The following is a 27,520-nucleotide window of genomic DNA, read 5'->3' on the forward strand; positions in this document are numbered from 1 at the left end:
AGTCAGTCGCGCTGAACACCCTCTCCTGAAAGATGGCCCACCTGATAGCGCATATATCCATCAAGAGGGTGAGGGACATGCAAGTGTTCTCTGTCAGCAACTCTTGCCTGGAGTTCGGTCCCGCAGATTCTCACGTGATCCTGAGACCCTGACCGGGCTTTTTGCCCAAGCTTCCCACGACCCCCTTCAGGGATAAGGTGGTGAGCCTGCAAGCGCTGCCCCAGAAGGATGCAGACCCAGCCCTGTCATTGCTGTGTCCAGTGCGTGCTTTGCACACCTACTTGGATTGAACACAGAGCTTGAGCAGCTCTTTGTCTGCTTTGGTGGACAGCTGAAAGGGAATGCCATCTCTAAAGAGAGGCTTGCCCACTGGATTGTGGATGCCATTGCATTGGCCTACCAGACCCAGGCCCTGCGCACCCCCTTGCGGGTTCAAGCACACTCTACATGGAGTGTGGCATCCTCATGGGCACTGGCCAATGGCACCTATTTAGCAGACATCTGCAGAGCAGTGTGCTTGGCAACACCCAATACCTTCACAAGATTTTACAATCTCCGGGTTGAGCCGGTTTCCTCCTGTGTTCTTTCAGGTATGAAAGGTAGAGTTCGGTAGTATGGAACAGTTGGTCGGGTGTATCGCTTACCCTCCCCTGAGGTGAAAATGCATACTTTACCCCCCAGTAGAGTTCACAAAGTCATGGACCCTGGATGTCCTTCCTCCCTAGTCCTATGGTTTACGAACTCGGCAGTGGTGCCCTGTACTGGGTTAGGTGCTCCACAGGTGCCGATTACTCCGGTAAACCCTGTGATGTATATTCTGCGGTACGGTCTTCCTGTTGGCAGACCCACATCTCCCTTGGGCAGAGCTCTCTCTGCCCCTGGTCGCTGTGTCTGTAGAGTTCCCCCCCTTTCTGACAGGACCTACCACCATGCCAATTCCATGTGAGGCTGCTGAGCCCATGTGTCATATTGCCACATGTTGACCTCCCCTTTTGGGCAGAATGTGATCTCTGCAGGGTCTTTTCCACCTGAAAGAATAGGAAAGGAAAAGAACACTTTCCCTGATGCGTATGATAGCGATAGATGGCCCCAGCCGAAAAACATAGAGAGAAAAGGCCGCTGGCACGGCTGGAGGGAATGAGACATTGTGTCCCTCTTTCCACAACACTGTACTTGCCGCTGAAATGGCCGGACCTTGTCTCGGCTCCTCAGCACAAAACCTGAATGGACATTCTATGGTCATTCTGGCATTCCATCTCCTTTTATACCCGTATGTCTGGGGCAGTGCCATGCAAATTCCACTCGCCAATTCTCATTGGCCTTTTCTCAAAGAATGGGAGGTGTTCGGGGCTCTCAAGAGCGACCCCTAGTGTCACTACATCGTCTCGTTCACTCCATCATGGAGCAGAGGTTACGACAGTAACCATGACATTTTGTTTTAGTTCAATAATAATAATAGTAGGGCTGTCGAGTTAACGCATTAATTCAGTGTGATTAATTTGACAAAAAATAACACGTAAAAAAAATTTACGGCATTAATCGCAATGCCCGCACTGATATGGAAGAGGGCAGTAAGTGAAACTTCAGCTGTGTGGCAATGCGCAGTTTATACAGTCAAGAAAAACACCCTTGAGCCGCAGAACAACACCAAAAATGTGTTACGTTCTTGCGTTGAAAACACTTGATAGAGCGCAAATACGAACTAAGAGATCTCAAGATGTGTTCTAAGTATTAAACTATATTTAACTTAACACAGTGACCTAAAAAATTTATATTTATGATGCAATGCACCCGAGATGCTACACAAGCATGTCTGACACAGATGTAAATTGACAGTCCTTAAACAAGCCCTCATAATAAATCTCCAACTGAATGACAAATTCTCTTGTGAAATGGATTGCTGTGAACTGTATGCCAATGATTGACTTATGATCAATAATATGGTAGTAAATAATAGATTGTATCCTAAAGCCGCCTTTTTGTATTGTCTTATCAATGATTAACTCTTCTGCTACAAGAATGTAATGCATTTTAATTATCTGAATATTTTTTATTATATATATATATATATATATATGTATATATATATATATATATATTTTTTTTTTAAATATTTAAAGATAACTATGTATAATTGTATATTGATATAAATATGTATAATCTTTATATATTGAATTATTGTTATATGAGGGGCTTTCTCAGCAAATATTTGTATATGCGATTAAATGCGATTAATCACGGTTAATTAATTATATAATTTTTTTTTTATCGATTGACAGCCCTAAATAATAGTAATAATAATTTTATTTTTATATTGCACCTTTCCAAAGTTCAAAGACGCTGTACAATATAAAATTTGTAATTTAAGTTGTCTTCAATACAGATATTGGTGATGTCCAAACATGATTGGATTTACCATACTGTATTGTCATGGAATTATCACATTGACAGGTTAATCATCCTATTATTGCAATGGAGGCACTTCCTCCTGTCACATGACTTTACCTGTATTTCACAGTTCACTCCCTAATGAAAACACAGGATCAGAGGAGACAAATGAGACTCTGCGTCCCTCTGAACCCTTATCCATTAGTGTCACACTTGTTATTTTATTTCTGTATTGTTAATTCTCTTATCATCTGATTAAGGAGGCACTTAAATGTCCCTGCTGCAAAGGAACTCAGAGAAGTTTGCGCACTTGATTGAAGGATCTGCAAGTTGACTTTGTCGAAGTTTTTGCCATTAAATTATTTTGTAATTTCCTTTTAAATTAACATATTCCACGGTTATTTGCCCATGGATAACAGCTTAAATCATGTAATTCACAGTAGCCTATATACTTGAAGAAAATTAGATAATGAAACCACAGAAATATTAACATTATAAATAATTGGCACTTGTGCATTCTTAGAATTTGTTTACATAGAAACAGACTTTATGGATTCTAGTAATTTGCTCTGCAGTGGCTAGAAAGTAGTAAAAAAGATAATTTTCAAGCCCTCCAGCTGCTGTTGTCAGGTTATACGTAAGCTTTTATATATTGAAGTTCCACTCAACAAGTGCATGTGACTCTGTCATGTGTCTCGACCAGACAGCAATGTCCCTGAGGCAACATGTCTGCGATCAGTTGCTACGACTGTAAGGTCAAGGAGGTTATTGCATTAAATTTCTTCTCTACTGTTCCACCACTAGTATCATGATTTGTGCCATATTGATTTGATATACGTAACACGTAACAGTTGTGTAAAATATTTCACAGTGGTGCCACAAAGTATTTGGACACTTAAGCTATGCTTAAAGTGAATGCTTAAAATTAGTTTGCATTATACAGTATAAAAAAATATCACCAAGTGGCATGAAAGGTTTCACCACCATAAGATTCTTAAAATGATAGTAATTCTATCATCATTTACCTATCATCATTATTATGACTTTCTTTCTTCTGCTGAACTCAAAGATTTTTGAAGAATGTTTCAGCTCTGTAGGCCTATATAATGCAAGTCAATGGTTACCAACATTTTGAAGCTCCAAAATGCATATAAAGGCAGCATAAAAGTAATCAATATGACTTCAGAAGCGCTATGATAAGTGTGGGTTTTTTAAATAAAAAAAAGCTGCAATGAGCACTCATTATAACATAAAAAATAACAAACTCCAGCGCTGGATTGACATATTATAAAAAAAAATTAATGAAATGGAAACTCCAGCTCAAGAACAGATTTATTTTTTTCTGCATTAGACCCTTAACTGATGAAAGCTATTTAAAAATGTGGTGGGGACAAAATTGGCTAAATCAAAAAGTGGTTGGGACATGCCTCAATTGAAAATGACACCTATGATTTAAGTCCTTTTTTCACCATAAATTCTCCTCCCTGACCATTAGGTGGCGACATGCACGATGAATGCTAATCACCAAAAACAAAAGAAGAAGAATGGGAAGGAGAAAGTGGAGATTGATAGTAAAAAAGGATTTAAACATAGATCTGTTTCACACCCACGCTTATCATATCGCTTCTGAAGTTATGGATTTATGGATTACTTTTTTGCAAACTTTATATCATTTTGTAGCTTACAAATTTGGTACCTATTCACTTATATTGTGAGGACCTACAAAGCTGTTTGTGTTCAGCAGAAGAAAGTCATACACATCTAGAATGGCATTAGGGTGAGTAAATGATGAGAGAATTTTTGGGTGAACTATCTCTTTAATGCTCTTTTTGTATTAATGCTAAATATATATATATATATATATATATATATATATATATATATATATATATATATATATATATATATATATGTTATATATATATACATGTATATATATATATATAATGGCTCCGGTGAGTTCGATGATTTGTTTTGTCATTTTCGCTCCCCCATGTCTCGCAGGTGCTGCCAGCATGCATGAACATTGATTGTTCCCGGGAAAACGCTGATCATGCCACTGATTAGTGTGCCAAGCAACTAATTCTTCTCTAATTCATGCCCTTCTTAAGCCTGTCGTGTTCTCAGTATCTTTGCTAGATTGTTGTATGATGTTGTGTACTAACCTCACTCTCTCTGTCTAGTTGGTTGTCTCAGGTATGTGGTTGCCTTCCAGTATTTCTGCGTGTCAGCTGTTCTTCCAAGGAGGGTATCTTGTCTCTGCCCATGTGTCGGGAGTAGTATCACCCTCTTCAGCTGGGCACTGTTGTGCACCTCATTAGCTTCAACAGATGATTCTACGAATCTTTTCCTGACTTCCACAAGCACTCACTCATCCTACGAACACACTCTTCAAGGATTGTCCCAGAGCGTGGCCTCAGCGCGCTTGCTTCCTTGTCGTCTCTTCCTGCTGCAGCTAGTGCCAGGATCCTTGACATCCACAGTGACTGCCTTTTGTTATTAATAAATTCCATAAACGTTTCCCCTATCGCGTTGTTGCAATATATTTGTTTAATATAATTTTTTTACTTGATTATCCACTACAACTCAAATTATTAACAAACAGTAAGTCTTCTAACAAGTCCTTTTCAATATGAATGCTTTCGTTATTAATACAGCAGTATTATCAATTAGTTATGTCTTCTCATAAAGAGCAATAGGTTTGCTTTCAAAATATATTTTATAATATACAAACCTTTATAACTGTCATATTAATTCCCCTTCCCTACAGTAGTGCCATTAGAGAAATGTATCTAAAAACATGTCAAGAGTTCCATCAGACCACCCTAAGTACCCTTTAATATCTGAGAGTGACATTCCTCCTTTTTTCTGGTGATGCCATTTTAATGCTGCTGCATTCAGAATGCTTATTGTGTTCTGTCACTAAGTGACAAGCTGCCACGGCTCAGCCTACTAACCTTGTGTGGACCAGCCCATGGAGATGTTTAAATATGTATAGGGCCCCTCTGCTGTGACTGCCTGCACAGACAAACAGATTAGTGGATGCTAACACAGTTGAACTGTGGAAGAATGCTGTTCCTCCAGCTCACACATCATTCACTAGCTCAGAGATACAGCAGCCACACACGCTGATGAAAAGTTCCTCTCTAATTGCATAGATGCTGCTGGACTGACCTGACCCTTTGATAAGCTCTTTTTTTAATTTTAGTTACTATTGCCAACTTGTCTGTTTGACACTTTGCTAAGCTCCTCCCCTTTGGTTATTCTAGCCACTGGACTGAATTGACCCTTTGCTAAAGTCTTGACTCTTTGTTTAATTATAAAAGGGAAAAAATACTGTGAGTATCCTCTCTGGGTATTAAACGTGCCCAGACAATGTCTTAACATTTATTTTTGGTAATATCTGTAAAACTTTCTAAACAAACAAAACTTCAATAGACTTGTATTGAGAAAGAGCAAAAGCTCTTTTTCTTAATGACGGTTGATGACAACAGTCATTAAGGCAGGATTGGTAGAGTAAAAATGTTAAGGTGGGGCTTAGTAAAGAGTCATTTGGAGTTGAAATGGAGAAAAGCCTTTAGATATGCCCATCGTGGGATCTTTAGCACTTGAGAGAGAATGAAAAGCCATTCCAGCTAAAACATGAAAGTGTTTTACTGAAATGTTGAAATGCAGGATCATCAATATTTCAAATTAGATTCATTCTGTTTTATGAGCCACAAGAGTTTGAGGCTAGGATACATTCCTTGGAAAATATCTTTCCAAAGTTAGGTGAGAAGCACCATGAATTTGAACATGCCCACACTCGAATTGCATTTACGGGTGGGAAAATTGGGAATCGCAGGTGCGCTTTAATTGAAAGGATTTTGGTGCCACTCACCAAAGCAATTAAATGCTCTCTTAGGCTGCCTGATTGAAGCAGTCAAGCATGTAGCTCTACCAAGAGCGTATCAAACTTCAAACCAGTATACCTGCTCCCAAAAAATTAACGAGTGATAAAGAGAAATAGGAAGACAAGTAGTGCCAGAAATGCCTTTTGGCATTTAATGTATGATCTGAAGTACTGCAGCAGACCTTGTTTGTCGAATTTGTCTTTCAGACATTATACATTTTCTGAAAACTTACTGAGCACTAAAGAGATTGTTCAAATCTATTGCCCATTTTTTCATTTTGAGGCACATCCTTTAGTTTGGTTTTAATAGCTAGAACACATTTCAGTCGATCCAGATGTAGTCTAGGGGAATCCCTAATTGTATATCACTGAGAGAAAGGAAGAGTTTGGAGAAGGCAATGTGCATTTCATAGTGAGTCACTAATTGCTCCTTAAAAATTTAAAGAAAAACACACTTCATCATCAGGGAACATTTAGTTTCTAACAGCCCTCATGAAATGATGCCCATGCACAGATCTCCCAAAGTGCTACACTTGTAAACACCCTTGAATGCCAGAGAACCTAGTCCATAAGTGACAGGAACATTTATAAAAAGCAACTTTACTAACTTTACGCAAGTATGCATATACTCCTCAGTACTCAAGGTGGCAAGAAAGTTACCATTAAACCAGAGGGGGAATTCACCAAGAATTAATTGTGCCTGGTAAAAGCACTGGTTGTGTGCATTAACTGTCTGCCCTGGTGTAGTGACCGAGTCACAAAATCTGTACTAAATGCAAATTGCACAGCACAATTCTTGATAAAGCGGGCCTGTTCTGAGCAGTATATAGCGGAGAATGCAGCAGACCACTGCCATCTGGCACACTCTGCCTGGACTGTATAGCATCACACGTCACTACTGTGATCCATACATCTGAATCATCTCTTTAACATGCCAAAAGTGTGTTTGACTACACCACGTATCTGGATTGTGAGATGCAGCTTTTTGCACTGAAATACCATGCACAAAATTGGCACAACTGTTTAGTGAATTCACACTCTAGAAGATTTTTGAAAAGTATCTAGCTATTAATATGCTGACAGCAAGATTCTCTTTAAACTGCTGCTCCACAATGACAGTAGCTACAAGTATAGCTACTGTAGAAGTGTATGTTCCTAGCACATTGTGAAATACTGAAAGCTTAAGTGTGTAATTTCTGTGCCACTAGCACTACCTAATGGAATTGCATAAATAAGCACTGTTTTCAAACAGCTTTCCTGAATACCCACACTTTTGTTTGAACCAGTGTTGTTGTGTAGGGCTACCTAAACAATCTTTAAATTTGTATTGCCACAGAAACAACAACATAAGAATGGCGTACTTCAACCTATTCTCACAGAATGAACATTACTATAACCACATTTTTGCAAACTGAGTTTAATGTACCGTTTTCTACATTTTGCTGCAGTTTTCTGGTGAAATTTACACCTGAGGCACTATAACAACTGTGCGTTTTATTCACTTTCACACAAATGATGGATTCTGTGGCTGTTTATGACTTTATAAGCACTTATTTTTCACTCTATTACTCAAACACTGCTATGTTACTGTATTATATCAAAGCATTTACACACATATTCCAATATGATTAGCTTGCACTGTAGCTCACCTGATAGCATGTAGGACTTTGGACTCGGAGACCGAGTCTCGAGCCCATCCAAAGATGCTCTAAGCGAAAGTAAAAGTGAAGCGAAAGTGCAAAAGAAGTGACGCGGTATGTCTAATTTCTGTTTAAAACAAACATCGGTTAGGTTTAGACATTGGTTAAGGTTAAGGATGTCTGTTGTTTACCTATCATTTATCTTTTTGCATACTATTGGTTAGGTTTAGGTAAAAATTTTAGGTTAGGGGGGTATGTTTTACTCATTAAAACATCAATCTAATATTCACCTCAAAAACCTTGTCTGATTACGACACCATTTCACTCGCTTTTGGTGCCCCCTGCTAGTAATTTCACTGGAAAACTGCAGCAAAACATGTATTGTAAAAATTTTGCCATTGTCATGTTAAGTTTATGATATCAGGCTTATAGTTGTCTATGTGTATTAAGCTAGAATATTAGAAAAAAATGTATGCCATTTTTATGCCATTATGAGTCAATCACGAACAAACTACTTGCCACCTCTTGTTCAGCAGATCTTTGTTCATGAACGAGATGACCAAGTCATTCGTTTCATTCATGAATGAGTTTACCAGTTCATTCAGTTTGTTCATGAACAACATCTCACCTTATTTAGACACAAACAATTGACTTGACTGGTTCAGTAAAGGGCCGTATTCGTTCAGCGGGTTAAACCAATAATATGCTGTGTCACGGCCAGGGCAGTATTAACGCACAGGCTTACCGGGGCTTGCAGCCGTGGGCCCCGAACTCCTAGTTGGGGGGGTTAGTACTGGGGACCCGGTCGCAGCATCCGCCACCTTATTCTCTTCAGTCTACACTTGCAGGAGGATGTGTATGTAAACGTATTCAGCGGGAGAGGCTGATGTAAACAGAGACACAACAGCTAAACCCGTCTGTGTAGTGCATGGTCATAGAGTGACAACGTTTCACCTCAAACCCACACAGACCGCAGGGTGAGCAGCCCCTGCTGGCCACACTAATACCTCTTCCACCTGCAACCATTGTTTTTCCCAGGAGGTCTCGCATCCAGGTACATGCCTGGCTCAACCCTGCTTAACCTCAGTAGGTAACCCGGAAAGAGCTGCAGAGTGATATGCTGCTTAAATATAAGTTTACACACTAAAATACTACTTTTGTGTGGTAAGAGGAAGTAGTGTTCAAAATTGTTACACATGTTGCGTAACTTCTTAGAAGAAAAACTTATTAACACCCCCTAGGTTTCTTTTAAACAAAATCTATATTTCAATCATCACAAAAAAGTGTATAGATAAATTAATCACAGCCTTTTTGTCTTTTCACAATTTCAACTGATGCAAAGGGTTTGATTGAGCACAATTTAGACAGCAAGCACATTATGAATGCTTTAACACTGCCTTGTCCACTTATGGGAACCCAGCACGGTCCAGAAGGCTGAAGGTGGTACATCCCTATGGGTATATATAAGTGATAAGAGCTGTATACCGCAACACCATTAGCCAGTCTAGAAACGAATCTCTGTCTGTTTGAACCAATTATATTTGCCTGGATCAATCAGACCATTGCTTTGTTTTGGCAGATACAAATGCATGTTTTATTTGGTAAGGAGAGGTGAAGAGAAAGTGATTGTGTGTGTATGTGTGTGTGTGTGTGTGTGTGTGTGTGTGTGTGTGTGTGTGTGTGTGTGTGTGTGTGTGTGTGTGTGCATGCGTGTGTGCGTGCGTGCGCTAAGTGTCTCCCCAGGCCATGGCTTCTGCTCATGTGGCCGATGTATCTGTATTGATGGATGGTTTGGGAAGCATTGCCAGTTCCCCCACAACTGTGACATGATGGACGAGTAGAGCAAGAGCCTGTGCAATACGGCCGACGGCGTCATGTGCTCTGGAAAAGGTAGGAGGGAAGATCTTCTGGGCAACACCCTTAGAAGTAACATTTGTCTTTTATCTCTTTAAAATGTAAGTGAGTTCTGTCATTTGTTTGTTGGGGAGCATACAGAACAAACAGAGCTATTAAATTGATTTTCCCACACATACCCCTGTAATGAGGTGGATAGCAAACACAAGCTGAAATAACTAATTCTACCAATCAGTTCTGTTCTTTGGGAGGGTTTTTGACACTTTTATTTGATAGATACTGTAGACACAAATTACAGAGTGCAACAGTGCTTGTCTGTTTTTTCAGCCATCTGGGTTTCAGAAGAATTTTTTCCCCTTCATCTTTCACATTGGATTTTCATAAAACCCTTCATAGAGTTCTAAGCCTTGAACCAAACCAACCCGCTCTGACATTACAAACTTTGATTTAAAGCAAAAAAAGTATTTGAAAATCTTACAAAAAGAAAAAGGCACAAGACAGTTAACTTTCCATCTTTCACAAGGGCTCAAACTACAATCCCATGAATGACATAGTCGAATAAAAACGATGGAAATATAGAAAACTATTGATTTTAGGTTTATTATATTGGCTGGCTTTGTTGGCCGTGGTTTTCTGATTGGTGGATCTTTCTCTGCTGGACCATGGGTAGTGTACTTGTTCACTAGGGATTCCGCTATTAAACATGATTTTTAAACAATGAAGTTGAAATAACGCAGACTGATAGCTTTAACAAAACCATTTACCATCGATGAACAAACACTGAGCTCACGGTAGGTCTGTCTTTACATGTTTATAAGATATCTTTGAAAATCAATTAGGCTATGGAGAAAAATGAATGGGAGTTTTACTTCCAGAACCAAGTCAAGTCATGTCATTTTTATTTGTAAAGAACTTTTCACAACACACATCGTTTTAAGCAGCTTTACAGAAAATCATGCATTAACAAAAAAATTAACTGTAATATCTATAAAGTCTTAGAATGATCATTGTGTAGTTTGATTAAATTTGATTGTAATTTGTATATAATAATTAAATAATCATTGTATTTAGAACCCATGTAAGTAAGCTGAAGGCGACTGTGGCAAGGAACACAAAACTCCATAAGATGTTGGTTAATGTAGAAAAATAACCTTAGGAGAAACCAGGCTCACTATGGGGGCCAGTTCCCCTCTGGCTAACCAGCATGAATATAATGCCAATATTAGTTATATTATGCAGTGCAGACCATGGTTTAAGATTAGTAAACTAAGTAAGTGTTAAAGTCCAGTGTTGAACATTTTTTAAACTGTAAGAAGACTAATGTCTTTGAAGTCCATCCTGCATTAACTGCAGAAATTCACAAAGATGCATTGTCCTTTCTTAGTTGGCTGATGAAGGCTTTTGTTGGCAATTAAATTATAGTCTATATATTCCATTTCAAGAGTGTAGATCATGATAGATGTTTCTGGTTCTGGCAGACCTAACTAAATCAGCCTAATATTGAGTTGATGGATAAATCAGGTGTATGCCTGGCAAAATAGATGTGTCTTTAGTCTAGACTTAAAATGAGTAAGTGTGTCTGCATTCTGACCAATGTTAGGGAGACTATTCCATAGTTTAGGAGCCAAATAGGAAAAGGATCTACCTCTTTTTGAGGATTTTGATATTCTAGGAACTATTTACAAGCCAGAATTTTTTGATCATAATGAACGTGATGGAATATAGCATGTCAGAAGGTCACTTAAGTACTGTGGAGCTAGACCATTCAAAGCTTTGTATGTAGTTAACAGAATTTTTAAATTAATACAGAATTTAACAGGTAGCCAAATGTAACAATGATAAAATGGGGCTAATATGATCATATTTCTTGGTTCTCGTTAACACTCTGGCTGCTGCAATTTGAACCAGTTGAAGTTTATTTATTGAACTTGTTGGACATCCTCCAACTAATGCATTACAATGATCTAGTTGTCACGATATGGGGAGTCAGGAGAAGGCAGACGGTAGATGCGGATCCAAACACGGTTTTTATTAATGAAAGTACACAGATAAGAAAACACGGGAACAAAAGAAAAGTCCACGATGGGAAAATAAACTCAAAGTCAAACTAACACACGGATGAAAAGAACACAAACACTGGAAAAAATCAAAAGTCCACGATGGGAAAAGTGCATTCAAACACACAGTGACACATGGGTGAACACAAGTTGACAAACCTCCACGAAGGGGAAAGGGAACCTTGGACGAACACGAATCAACATCAGGGGGCAAGAACAGCAAACATGAAACGATCCATTCACAAACAACGACCGACAGAGACTGAACAAACAGACAGGGTTTAAATACATGAACAAGGGAAAAAGGGGCCAATGAACAAACAGAACTCAAACAAGATAACAAGTTTGAGTTCAGAAACCAATGGGAAATTAAAGAGGGCAGGTGAAAACAATGAACGGAGAACACGAACGCTAACAGGGAGACTATGGAGCTACGCAAGGGACAAAAGTGAAAACTAAGGAATTACAAAAGTGACAAATTATAAACAAAGGGCAACGGTGAAACAAGACAAGGTGATCATTACACTAGTCTTGAGGTCATGAAATCATGAATTCTTTTTTCGGCATCAGCAACAGAGCATGTATCTTAACTTAGAAATATTTCTGAGGTGGATGAATGCTGTTCTACATACATTGGAAATGTGATTTTCAAAGGACAGATTGGTATCAAATATAACACCCATGTTCTTCGCTGTAGAAGACAACATAACAGTACATCCATCGAGAGTCAAATTATATTTAGTGGCTTATTTTTAGAAGTTTTTGGTCCAATAATTAGTAGCTCTGTTTTGTCAGAATTCAGAAGAAGGACATTTCTGGCCAACCAATTTTTGATTTCATTAATACACTCTGCTAATTTGGAGAATTGTGAATTTTTTTGGGGTTTAGAAGAAATATAAAGTTGGTTATCTTCGGCATTAAAGTGGAAACTTATTCCATGATTCCTGATAATATATCCCAGGGGAAGCATTTATAAGGAGAAAAGCAGAGGCCCTAAAACTGAACCCTGTGGCACTCTATACATAACTTTTGTTTGATATTCCTCAATTACAAATTCAAAGTGGTAGCGGTCTGATAAATAGGACTATAAAGACTTGACATAGGGAGGGAAAGGAGGACACATGGAACTGGTTTCTTCAACTCAAATGAATAACATTAATAAACATATTTAACCCTCTGGGGTCGCCGGACCAGTGTGTCCTGCTGGATATTTTCATCATTACAGCAGAAACAACTTAAAATACTCTGTCATTTTTGGGTATACAGATAAGTTTAAGACATCATTAGAGTCTATAAAGGGTCTACTTTTATTTGTGTACACTAACAATAACAACAAAATTTGGTTCTTTTGTAAAAAAATGAAATAAAAAGGGTGAGCTTTCAGTAGTCTCTGTCTCCACGAGCATATTTCAGAAACACGTCAAAAAAATGAACTGAAACTCTGCGAATTCTTATTACACAAACATGAAACATATGTCTAAAGAAAGCTTATAATGTCTACTTTTATATAAAACTATTCCAATTTAAAACAAATATTCTCCTGCAATGCAATCTGTTTGAAACAAAGCGATGTACAGTTTTTACCAGCCCATCTCATTATCTGTTATGTGATCCCACCCACCAGCAGAGCGCGTTATTCATACGCTAATGTGCTGAGACGTTCAACGCAAATATACATGCCCCCGACTGTTAGGTTGTAAACACATTTAATTAATTTTTCTGCGTGTTTGCAAGGACACACAGGCGGGAAAGCTCCAGGATATTATGGAAGATTTAACATTTTCCTCAGATGAAGAGCGGGACTCTGATGAACATTTGTATTTTGAAGAGAGATTTGATCCAGCTGAGGTTACAATTTCAGACGAGTAAGTCAATTAGATTTTATTAGTTGACATGCTATTTTATATATACATGTACATGTAAATTGTATGTTGTATGTTGTATGATATAATTATGATATGTAATATGATATAAAAATAATATGAATGTTTAGATTATATTTTATCTAGTGTTTAAAACGCCTCATTATCATCAATAAAGCTTGTGCTTGCAAATATGTGTTCAGGTTTAATGAGTAAAATACACTTGAAATATGCCCATATTAGAAAATCAGCAGCTTATAATGATTTCTGGAGGATCTTGTGACACTGAAGACTGCAGTAATGATGCTGAATTCAGCTTTGATCACAAATGGCATTTTACAATATATTTAAATAGAAAACTGTTCTTTTAAATTGTAAAAAGAGTTCAGAATATCAATGTTGTTTATGTATTTTGGATCAAATAAATCCAGTCTCGGTGAGCAGAAGATACTTCTTTTAAATGGTAGTGTGGGTCTAAAATTAAGTTAAGTCTTTATGTATAGAACATATATAGTCAGATTACTTCTTTTAACTTAAAACTTGATTTTGATAATTAAGTCTCCTCACATTCATTCTCTATCCCTGATTGATATGCCCAGAGGAGGGTCTTTTTATCCTCAGGTGTGAAATACATCCATATTCATGATCGTGCATGCCTCCTCACATATTACCTATCAACACTAAAAGTGTCTTACAAAGGTTCAATTACTATATTGTTTTGTATGAATGAGTGATCAGGATGGTTTTCACATCATTTTGTAGCAAAACCTCTAGGCTACAAGATCCAGTTCTCAAAATTCTTGTGGACAAATGTTTTGTATGTGTTATATGAGCTTATTTCAGTGACTTCAAATTTTAGTTTTTTCAAAAACCATGCATAAACATTATTTTCTCAAAAATACAAAGCTGTACATGCATGTTGCTCACATATTATTGTTGCCCAGTTTGTGCTGAATACAGTGTTATAAGACTTTAGCCATTAATATGTTTTTAAACAACTGAAAAAAGCACAAATGTCAAGGCATGTCAAAACTTCAGGGCCCAAAATACCCTCAGACCCCAGAGGGTTAAAGGGCTTTTCAAGACAAAAATCTCTTTAAGACGGGTAGATCTCTCTCGTCTCTGGTGTGGTCCCTTTATATCGTTTTCCCCAATGCTTATTGCAATTAGAAACAGGTGTTATACTTTATAAGGCTCAGGAGTGTGCACTCTTACCGCTTTCTGTCTCTCCGGATGAATGCTCGACCAAACCCCTGCTGCCACATATCCCCACCGCCTGACTCCGGGTCCGAGAAACATCCAGTCTGTCTACTATTCCCACAATTTCTGGAATGGAAGTTTACGACAGCCATCTGCGCCCCTGGTCTGTGGACCACCTCGAACCTATATGGCTGAAGAGCCAGATATCACCGGGTGATCCGCATGTTAGTATCTTTCATGCGGTGGATCCATTGGAGTGGGGCGTGATCCGAACAGAGGGTGGAGGACAGCCCACTTGATGGCAAGACACTCCTTTTCAATGGTGCTGTACTTAGTCTCCCTCAATGAGAGCTTGCGACTAATGTACAGCACCGGGAATTCCTCCCCCTCCATCATCTGTGAGAGCACCACCCCCAGCCCTCTGTCTGAAGCATCCGTCTGTAGAATAAAAGGGACAGAGAAATAGGGTGAATGTAAAAGTTGCCTGCCACAAATGCAGCTTTTACCTGCATGAATGCCTGTTGATACTGCTCCGTCCATTGGATTGGGTCTGGAGCTCCTTTTTTAGTGAGATCAATCAACGGGCTGGTAACGTCTGAATAATTAGGCACAAACTTTCTATAATAGCCAGCCGGCTCCAGGAAATGTCTCATCACCTTTTTGGTCTTGGGTCTCGGGCAGGTCACAATCACCGCAGTTTTCTCAATTTGGGGATACACCTGCCTGTTGCCCAAGTGGAGCCCCAGATACCGTACCTCCACACGTCCAACTGCACACTTCTTAGTGTTTGCCATGAGTCCTGCCTTTTGCAGCGACCTCAGAACCAAACTCAGATGCTGCATGTGCCGCTGCCAAACATTACTGTATATAATGATGTTATCCAGATAAGCAGTGGCGTAAGCCGAGTGCAGCCTGAGGATTAGGTCCATGAGGCACTGAAACATAACCGTGGCTCCAAACAAACCAAACGGAAGCATCTCAAATTGGCGTAAGCCAAACGGTGTGGAGAGAGCCTTTTTTCGTGGGATATTGACGTTAAGGGAATCTGACAATAACCTATTTCAAATCCAGTGTCGAATAAAAGTGAGCGGTGCCCAACTGATCGAGCAACTCATCAACATGAGGCATTGGGTATGCGTCAAATTTAGACACTGCATTGACTTTCCTATAATCCACATAGAACCGTACAGACCCATCACTCTTAGGAATTAGAACAGCCTGGCTGGACCAATCGCTGTAGGATTCCTCCCATATCCAGCATTTCATCTAATTCTTCCCGAACTATTCTTTTTTTGTGTTCGGACAGTCGTAGGGATGGCTACGTACCACTATCCCTGGTTCGGTCTTGATGTGGTGTTGGATGAGGTTTGTACAACCTGGGAGAGGAGAAAACATTTCTGCAAATTCTTTCTGCAACTCAGCAACCTCAGTGACTTGATACGGTGAGAGGTGGTCTCCACAAGTGAACAGGGCAACATGATTGTATTTTGTGTTCACCTCCGGTCCGAGCTCCGCCCTCTCCAGAACTACCATTGCCAACGTCACAGGACTGCCTCCCTGCATAATTTCAGGGAATAACATTTCCCCCCGGCTCTGCGGTATTAACAGCTGGGTTGTATCGTCTTTTGTTTGAGCGCCCTGCATCACTCGATACAACCGCTCTTTTATTATAGTAAAATAGGGATATGAAAGTGCGATGTTTGGTTGGAGTTGTTGACTATCAATAAATTTCACTTGGTCAAGGGCATGCCTAAGGTTTTCCTTTCTTGACTGCTCTAGCGAGAAATGTCTTTCAGGAAACCCCCTAATGGTAGGGAGGGGGCCGAAGCCTCCCTCTCCCTCACATCATTCTGACATGGAGCTGATGAAGACGGCCCCAGCTCTGCCTCCCCTGCCAAAGCATTGCACATTTCACATCTAGCAGCTTTCTTACAGGACCCACCCACACATATTCCCTTTAATACATTTTTAAACTCTGGCCAATTTGATTCCAGAATTAGTGGATGGGTGAGGTGGGAATTAACCACACTCTATGTTTTTTCCCCCGAAATTTTATAACGAGGGTCACTACAGGGTAGTTGTGAATATCCCCATGCACACACTTCACATTCACCCATTTTGTTTGTGCCCAAAGCCTCGTGTTGAACCAAACATTGGTGGATAGTGGTCTGATTACAACCCGTATCCACCAAGGCATGATGTGTACTCCCCTTGACATTTACCGACATTCTGTATGCTCCGGCTTGATTGGGGGTAGCCCGTGGAGTCCCGGGGATCCAGACTACAGTTCCCAGCTCCATCACGGCGCATTGATCCTGGAAGTGTCCCCGAAATTCCAGCAGGCTGGCCCAGGCATGACGCCCACATCTGTGTCAATGGGTACATCCACCTGAGGGGGAGAGCGATGAGGCAATGAAGTCCCCGGGAGGGAACAAACTCCCGTAAACAGGGAACCGGCTTCGGTGGTGAGATTCCATGCCTCCGGGGTACTGGGATAGGCTGTTGTGAGAGAGCAGAGAGGAGGAGGGGGGGGGCACAGGGGGAGGGGAGAGAGAGAGTGGGAGGGCTCTTCTGCCCTCTGGTATGCCGACAGATAGTCCTCTGCTAGTTGGATGGCCTCCTCCAACAACGCCGGGCAGTGGCATTGGACCCACTCCACCATTCCTTTCATTTTTGTCTAACTTTAGTGGTCGAAAAATAGTTCTAACTGAAAAATAGCATGGTGTAGATTGTGTGACATTAGTTGACAGTAATGATCTGAGATGTCATCGCTCTGTGGTATAATTTATATAATCTCAACATCAAATCCATATGACAGAATTAAATCTAGCGTATGATTATGGTGATGCGTTTGTACTTTCATATTTTTTCTTACTCCAAAAGAGTTGATAAAATCGATAAATACTAATCCCAATGTGTCATTTTCATAATCTGTTTGAATGTTGAAGTCACCAACAGTTAAAGCTCTGTCTACATTAACTAGTAGATCTGATAGAAAATTGACAAATTCACCAAGGAAATCTGAGAACGGCCCAGATGATTATATCTGATGGCGTCACGTTCAGCATTATTAGTTCAAAAGACTTAAACTTATATCCCGTTCTCTGAGTAACACCAAAAATGTAACTGTAAATTGTAGCAACACCCCCTCCTCAACCCTTCAGACAAGGCTCATGATTATAACTATAACCTGAGGGAGCAGATTAAATTAAACTAACACATTCATCCGGTTTAAGCCAGGTTTCAATCAAGTAGAGCACATCCAAACAACGATCTGTAATAATTTAATTTACAATTAATGCTTTGGTTGAAAGAAATCCATGTTTATTGGCCTTAGCTTTATATGATGTTTATCTTTTTTTTCAAGTTTGAATTTAATAAAAAAAAAAATCAAAATTATTTAGTGAGGGGTATGTGTTTGGTAGTTTGGGGAACAGACACAGTCTCTATATGATATCTAGGTGATACATTCTCTATGTGTTGTAGTTTATGTGAGCTGTGTGATGTTTCAAGGCAGCTAGCAGACATTTGGATTAACCAGTTTGTCTGATTCCTGACCAGGGTCCTAGTTAGTCAAATACTGTCAATATTAAGACTATGAGCCAAATTACCAGAGAGGAGAGTGGCACCTTCCCTGGAGGGATGGAGTCAGTCACTCTTTAGCAGGTCAGGTCTACCCCAAAAACTCTTCCAATTGTCTATAAATCCTATGCTATTCTCTGGTCATCTCTCAGATATCCAGCCATTCAGTGACACTAATCTACTATCAACCATGTCACCACAACAAGCAGGGAGAGTGCCAGAGCATATTACATTGTCTGACATAATTTTTGCAAGTTCACACACCTCTTTCATATTATCTTTAGTGATCTCCAACTGGTGAAGCTGGACATCGATAGTGCCAACATAAATACAAATTGTTTAGCATTAGCCCGCACTTGTAAATTCGATCTGATGTCAGACACTTGAGCCCTGGAAATGCATTTTACAATGGTGGCTGGGGTGTCTATTTCCACATTCTTTACAATAGAATCAGCAATTATTAAGGCTCTTTCAACATGATTCTCAGTGGGTGCATCACTGAGATGGGAGAAATAAATAAAAGAAATAACATGAGTGGATGCCATGACTTACTGCAATTTTTTGTTGTTGTTGTTATGGTTGTTCTTGAGCAGCTAGGGTTTTAGATCAATGTGGTTTGATGTTCAATCTGTCTGGCCTTTAGTATCAGTCTACCACTGACTCATTAGGAACATAACATTTTACTTTATAAACAGAACATATGCAGTTTCACTTATTTAAAAAACAACAGCATACAATTTACCCTCTAAATTCTAATTAGGAACCACGGTATGAGCTTTCATTGTTTTTATGGTCACGTGAAATAGAACAGGAGAATAAGGGAAGACTAATAGATTTATGATCAGCATATAGATGAGTGTCTGAAGGCTAATTTATTCTTGCAGGATCTTGTCACTATGGTCTGTGTATTTGTTCGCCACAGGAGTGGTATATTTCAGGGGAATTTTACGAATGCGATGACAGAGATTGCGACAAACATGACGGACTTGTTTGCACAGGTACGTGTTCAAATGCAGCACCACACTTCAAAACACCCAATCACACACAGACAGATCTCAGCGACTGCTCTTTGTGACAGATATTAAGGTCCTCTGATGTGGATGCTGTTTGATTAGACAGCTCTGTACAACTCTGTTGCAATCAGTGAGCTTCAATGGAAAAGAAACTTGAGAGAGAGAGAGAGAGAGAGAGAGAGAGAGAGAGAGAGAGTCAAGGTTTTCCTTTAAAACCCAGAAGAGTTGTCTTGTTAGTCTTAATTAAAGGCAAAATAAATATTTATTATTATGATAGCTTGAGGGCTCGAAGACATTTAGACAGTTGTTTGGAAATTATTTCATCATCAGTTGCTGTCATTCAACCAATTGTAAAGTTCCATGCACAGAGACACAACGTTCATTACAAAACGTAAAAGGGATGCATAAATGTGTCTGTTAAATGTCATTGATTTGCATATTAATTATTAAGGCATAGTGTGTCATCATTTCCATATTCATAAGGATTATTAACTATTTTCTATGGACCTGCAAACCTGCAAAAATAATAAATAAATACATTTAATAATAAAAAAATAAATAAAGGAATAAATGTCTTGATAAAACAAATATAATTAGTTTTTAATTACATTTATTCCTGAATTTATTATTGTATGACTTTATTCCTTTATTATTTTCTATATTTATTTTTAACTTTATTTTTATTATTTTTAACTTTTAATTATTTATTCATTTATTTTGCATATTTTTTTATTTATGTGTTAATTTATGTTTTATATTTATTCCCAAATATATTTATTTCCATATTTATATATTCCCATATATATTTATTTATTTATACATGTATTTATTTTTACTTTTCTGTGTGCAACATGGAAATGAGGGAGGCGATCCTTGCGTAGCTCCAGTGCATCATTGGTTGAGAGCTCAATAGCACTTATCGGAAGCAAATAAGATGGACTTCCCATCTTAGCACCCCCTGACTCGCACAGATTTAGAATATGCAGGGAAATGTTTTGCAGAGAGTTTAACAATCCAGGATGTGCTTTGACATTCATGCTGGCATACAGCTGTCTTAAAACATCAATAAGCACCTCTACTCTAAATGAAACATAGTCATTTGATGCGTGGATATCAACTTCATTCACAAGTTGCGCAACTCTCTAGATATAGTGAAGTGTCAGCTATATTTTATTTTTATTTTTTATTTTTATTGCAGATGTATACATACATACATAAACGATCAGGGAAATGAAGCATGGTTGTATCTTTTACAATGAACAATCATGAAAACAGAATAGTATGGATTTGCAGACATCAAAATATGAAGTTATATACACAGGAAAAAAAAAGAAAAGCATAAGGTTAAATCATATCATTTATGAAACTTGCTCATTTTGTGGATTTGTTGAGGAAACAGCTCCCCATTTATTTTGGGATTGTAGTATAAACAATAAATCTTGGATTGACTTAAGCTCTTATGTTTTTAGCCTCACAAATAGCTATAGTTTACACGATATGGCTATGACCTAACGTCCCATCAAAACAAGTCAAGAGTAATCGAGCACACTCTTCAATCTACGATAAACCAATGGTAAGCAGGACCCGCCCACATAATTATCATACAAGAGACAGAAATGTAAGAATACAAAAATAAATAAATGTGGGAATATTTAAATATAGAAATAAATACATGTGGGAATAAGTAAATATAAAAATAAATGAATGCATAAATAAATAATATAAAAAAAAAATGAAAGAATAAAAAAAGTTTTAAAGAATAAAAATAAAAAGAGAAAATAATAAATAAAGGAAAAAAAGTCATACAAAAATAAATTCAGGAATAACTTTCATTAAAAACTAATTATATTTGTATATCAAGACATTTATTCCTTTATATATTTTCTTATTATTAAATTTATTTATTTATGTATTTATTTATTATTTTTGCAGGTTTTGTCCTCCATAATTTGCTCAGGGAAATGATTGGTTACTGTCGAACCTCCATTCCCTAATGGAGGGAACGAGACGTTGTGTCGATTAAGTGTCAATAGGGGTGACTCTTGGGAGCCCCAAACATCTCTGATCTTTGAGAAAAGGCCAATGGTATTTGGCTAGTGGAAATTGCATGCCACTCCCCCAGATATACGGGTATAAAAGGAGCTGGCTCACAACCACTCATTCAGGTTTTGCACTGAGGAGCCGAGACAGGGCCCCGGCCATTTCAGTGGGTAGTTCAGTGTTGTGGCAAGAGGGACACAACGTCTCGTTCCCTCCATCAGGGAACGTAGGTTACTACAGTAAACAAGATGTTCCCTATCTGTCACTCACTCGAAGTTGTGGCAATGTAGTGACACTAGGCTTCCCTATACGAAACGCCACAACTAGCTGAAATGTGTTATGTGTATTGGGGGTGTAGGTGTGGGCAAGCCACTGTCTGCCTCGTAGCAAGTGCACCCGGCCTTCACATAACCTCCCCCCATGCTCCATGAGCATTCCAGAGCCAGCCAGGGATGACGTGAGCTTACAGGCCCTGAACTGGAGTCTCGGACGATTCCACCAGGTGGTGGCATTTTGCAGGCGGTGCTCCGCAACCGCCTTATCCACCTGGGGAATCGCTGTGCCACTCGAAAATCCAACAGCATGCAGAGGCGAATGGCCCGGCAGTGGAATTGAGCTCTCTGTGAATCAACCGCTCGGCTCTGGAGAAAAAATGTGAATGATTGATTGAGAGCCAGCTCCTTTTACAACCGTATGTCCGGGAGTGTGGCATGCAAATTCCACTCATCAATTCCCATTGGCCTTTTCTTAAATATCAGAGGTGTTTGGGGCTCCCAAGAGTGACCCCTAGTGTCACTACATAGACACAACGTTGAGTGAGTGACAAATAGGGAACCCGTATTTTCAATATAGATTAACCCTCTGGGGTCGACGGACGTGCCGGCGCGTCCTGCTGGATATTTTCGTCATTATAGTGGAAACAACTTAAAATACTCCATCATTTTGGGGCATACAGATAAGTGTAAGACATCATTAGAGACTATAAAGTGTCTACTTTTATTTGTGCACACTCACAATAACAACAAAACCTTGTGCTTTTATTAAAATAAAGAAAATAAAAAGGGTGAGCTTTCAGCAGTCTCCGTGTTCACGAGCATATATCTGAAACACATCACAAAAATGAACTGAAACTCCGCAAATACTTATCACACAAACATGAAACATATGTTTCAAGTTTCAAGTTTGTTTTTATTTATATAGCACATTTAAAAACAGCAAACAAGGCTGACCAAAGTGCTGAACAGTACACAAAGTAAGGAACAGGAACAAACCACACATTCATGACAAAAAAAAAAAAAAAAAAAACTCACAGTGTTTTAAATGCTAGAGAAAAAAAAAAGTTTTAAGAGAGGATTTAAAAACAGTTAGCGATTGAGTCGCTCTGATGTAAATCGGAAGGCTGTTCCACAGCCTAGGGCCAGCGACCCGAAAGGCTCTGTCCCCTCTATTCTTTAACCTTGATCTGGGGACAAACAAAAGTCTCTGATCACCAGACCTCATGTTTCGTGTGGGATTGTGTGTACAGAGTAGTTCAGACAAATAACTTGGTACCAGATTATTTACGGATTTAAAAACAAAGAGAAGAATTTTAAACTCAATTCTAAGATTCACAGGTAGCCAATGCAGTGATTTTAAAATAGGTGAAACATGATCGAATTTACGTTTTCTTTTGAGGAACTTTGCAGTAGCATTCTGTACTAATTGGAGACGAGCAATAGAGTTTTTGGGTATGCCATAGTAAAGAGAGTTACAATAATCCAACCGCGATGTAATGAGCGCATGGATAGCAATCTCTACGGTTTTCTCAGAAAGAGAGGATTTAATCTTAGAGAGAAGACGTAGCTGGAAAAAACAAGAACTGATCACCGCATTTATTTGTTTATCAAATTTGAGGTTCTGATCCCAGAGAACACCTAAGTTCTTAATGCAAGATGAAGTTGGATGAAGATAATCCAGATCAATGTTACTGCTATTAAAGTTGTCATGGGGGCCAAAGACTATAACCTCGGTTTTGGATTCACTCAGAAATAAGAAATTTTGAGAGAACCACATTTTTACTTCTTCTAGGCATACAAAAAGAGATTTCAGAGCAGTATCTTTGTTGCATTTCAGAGGCAAATAAATTTGTGTATCATCTGCATAGCAGTGAAATGATACACCATGCTTTCTGAAAATGGAGCCTAGAGGAAGTAAATACAGGGAAAAAAGAATGGGTGCGAGAATAGACCCCTGCGGCACTCCACATGAGAGTTTGGCTGGCGATGAAGAAAAATTACCCAATTTAACGGAGAAACTTCTATTTGTTAGGTAAGATCTAAACCAACTGAGGACAGTTCCCTGGATGCCCACAAAATATTCTAGTTGGGATAAAAGAGTTTTATGATCAACTGTATCAAATGCCGAGGTTAGGTCTAACAGTATTAGGATCACAGAGTCATCAACGTCAGTCGCTAACAGTATATCATTAGAAACCCTTAATAAAGCAGACTCTGTGCTGTGCAGAGGCTTAAAACCAGACTGGAAAGTTTCAAGAATTTGATTTGAGCTAAGATAAGACTGGAATTGCTTGAGAACCGTTTTCTCCAATGCTTTTGTAATAAAAGAAAGGGTCGAAATAGGTCGAAAATTATTAAAATCCCTATCATCAAGTGAAGGTTTCTTAAGAAGAGGTGTAATAGTGGCTTGTTGTAGTATATCAGGGAGCGTCCCTGTGCTCAAACATTTATTCAGAAAAGACACCAAACATGTTCCAACCGAATCAAAAGTTTGTTTCAAGATACGGGGGGAAAGAACATCAAGAGAGCTGAAGGAAGGTTTCAGATGATCAACAATTTATCTGAGAGATAGAAGAGAAACTGGTTCAAAGACACTCCATATGTCTAAAGAAAGCTTAAGATTTCTACTTTTAAATAAAACAATTCAAATTTAAAACAAATATTCTACTGCAATGTAATCTGTATGAAACAAATCGATGTACAGTTTTTACCGTTTCATCTAATTATAGCTAATGTGATCCCACCCACCAGCAGAGCACGCCATTCATAAGCTAATGTGCTGAGACGATCAAGGCAATTGGTACACGCCCCCGACAGTGAGGTTTGATGTAAACAATTAATTCACTTTACTGCTCGTTTGTAATGATACAGATGCTAGGAAACTCCTGGATAGTAAGGAAGAGTTAACATTTTCCTCAGAAGAAGAGCGGGACTCCGATGAATGTTTGTATTTTGAAGAGAGACTTGATCCAGCCGAGGATACAATTTCGGACGAGTAAGTCATTTAGTTTTCTTTAGTTGACATGATAGTTTATATAAAAATGTACATATTTTACTAGTGGGACTGTTTCCAGACTTGCCAGCCAGGATTCAGAGTATTGACATTTGAAATATGACTCCTAATAAGCAAGTTTTAGTTACATGTAAATGTTGTTTCAGCTAAAGAAGGTATTTAAATTGTATGCTATATGATATAAATATGATATGTAATATGATATAAAATTATATGAATGTTTAGAATATATTTTATCTAGTGTTTATGCTGCCTCATTATCGTCAATGCTTGTGCTTGCAAATATGTGTTCTGGTGTAAATGAGTAAAATGCACATTAAACATAATCATATTAGAAAATCAGCATATTATAATGATTTCTGAAGGATCATGTGACATTGAAGACTGCAGTAATGATGCTGAAAATTCACAAATTGCATTTTACAATATATTCAAATTGAAAACTGTTCACACAATGTTTTTACTGTATTTTGGATCAAATGTCTTGGTGCGCAGAAGAGACTTCTTTTAAATGGTAGTGTAGGTCTAAAATTAAGTAAAGTCTTTATGTAAAGAAAATGTATATTCAGATTACTTCTTTTAACTTAAAACCTGATTTTGATCATTAAGTCTCCTCACATTCATTCTCTCTGTCACATTCCTCATTGATAGGCCCAGGGGAGGGGTCTTTTGTCTCCTCAGGTGTGAATTACCTCAATATTCATGATAGTTCATGCCTCCTCGCATATGACATTTCTAACAATAAAAGTATCTTACAAAAGTTAAAGTACTATATTGTTTTGTATGCATAAGTGATCAGGATGGTTTTCACATCATTTTGTAGCAAAAACTCTAGGCTACAAGATCCAAAGTCTTGTGGACAAATGTTTAGTATGTGTTATATGGAATTATTTCAATGACTTAATTTTTTTTTTTTCAAAAACCATGCATAAACATTATTTTCTCAAAAATACAAACATGTACACACATGTTGCTCACATATTATTGTAGCCCAGTTTGTGCTGAATACAGTGTTATCAGACTTTAGCCATTAATATGTTTTTAAGCAACTAAAAAAGCACAAATGTCAAGGCATGTCAAAACTTCTCCGGGGCCCAAAACACCCTCAGACCCCAGAGGGTTAAATACAAAAAACACCCAATTCATTCCCTCTATCTTTATCAATATAATTATGCAGAAATGTGTCTGCCATAATTTTTGTGTTTTCATGGCTTCTTCAGGAAGACATTCTCATTACACTCACCATTGATGAGCAATGTGGATAATTCAGAATTACAACTGTTTGAGTATTCATATAATTCACAGCTCTCAACCTTTGCCCTGTTACATACAGGAGTCTACTAAAGGCATGTTTAAACAACAGCCTCTCAGCTAATTTACAAATTTACAAATATATTAATTGACTGATTCCTGATTACAGCTCTTTATCACATTGTAATGATCAAGACAGAGTTTAAGCAGCTGTAGAAAATGGTACACACTCTGTATTGATCAATTTGCAGTTTATAGTCCTTTTCCAAAACCTTGTGAGATGCCTAGTTGTCTACTGCCTACAAGGGCAGTTTTCTTCTAAACCATCATGGAACCTCTTAAGTAACAGATTGGGACACTCTACATAGGCAACAACTAAAAATCTATGATTGATTGATATTGCAAAACAGCATTTTGTTTGTAATTTAGTTTGCAATTGTAAGTGCCCAATAATAAAATATAAATATTTAGTGTACACCAGAATATAATGCTAATTTACATATGCTGAATTTTGTTTTAAAATTGTAATTATACCCATGCCACCACTTGTGCTGTGCTCGAACGGAATATATGCAACACCAGAGAAGGCAACCCAAGAACTTACATTTGCACTTAGTTTCCCTTTGCACACTCTGTCATGGGGGTGTGAACAGAGAAAGCATGTCGAGACTTGGGGAGCGATGATCCGAGTGTCTTAATTCAGTCTCTCCTCTCAAATTCTGTTCCAGTGAATGGTGTGTGCGACTGTGGATATTGTGACTGCTGGGACAGCTGGACAGGAAACGCCTGTGAAATTTGGGTTGGAGAGGAGAATTAACCCTGGTGGACACATAAAGGCTGTTTTTAACCATGACAAGAAAAGGGCTGCTGCAGAAACAGTAAACATGGGTAAATCATTTTAGAGGAGATCAGAGGAAATGTCTGTGATATAACAGCATTAAATGCTAAATTAATTAAAGCAATGCAATTTAAACTCCTCTATATGCACATACAATTCAGTGGAAGGAATGTTTTATTCAGGCAGATGATTTTTTTAATCCTTTATAGATTTCCATATAACTATGTATATGAAAAAGGTGTATAATGACTAAGTGAAATGTTTTGACCCCATTTTATTCACTGTAAGTTTTATTTGAAATGTGCCATGTGATAAACACATTATTAAGATGTAAAGATCTTGTTGCCTATAAATTTAACCTATTCTGAGATAAAAAAAAAAAAAAAATGAGCAGGCCCTTTTTTGCAATCTGTATATGCTTTATAAAACAAGATTTAAAAAAATATGAATATGATCTAGAATTATTTATTGGAAGCTTTTTATATACTGTATAGTCCTGTTTTGGTAGCCATGATATTTGGGGTTGAATGTTTTAACAATATTGACCAAGATTATTATTGGAAATAGAAAACTAAAATTAATATGAAAAGTAAATAAATAAATAAATAAAAAACA

The 27,520-nt window shown here is 38.2% G+C and overlaps 1 pseudogene; it reads left to right on the plus strand.

Annotated features, from left to right (window-relative positions):
- The window catches only part of LOC127654587 (integrin beta-like protein 1), a 61,861-nt pseudogene extending 34,977 nt beyond the window's left edge, over positions 1–26,884 (plus strand).
- Positions 26,885–27,520: the final 636 nt, after the last annotated feature.

Source organism: Xyrauchen texanus, chromosome 14, assembly GCF_025860055.1.
Source record: "Xyrauchen texanus isolate HMW12.3.18 chromosome 14, RBS_HiC_50CHRs, whole genome shotgun sequence".
In the NCBI taxonomy this organism is placed as follows: Eukaryota; Metazoa; Chordata; class Actinopteri; order Cypriniformes; family Catostomidae; genus Xyrauchen; species Xyrauchen texanus.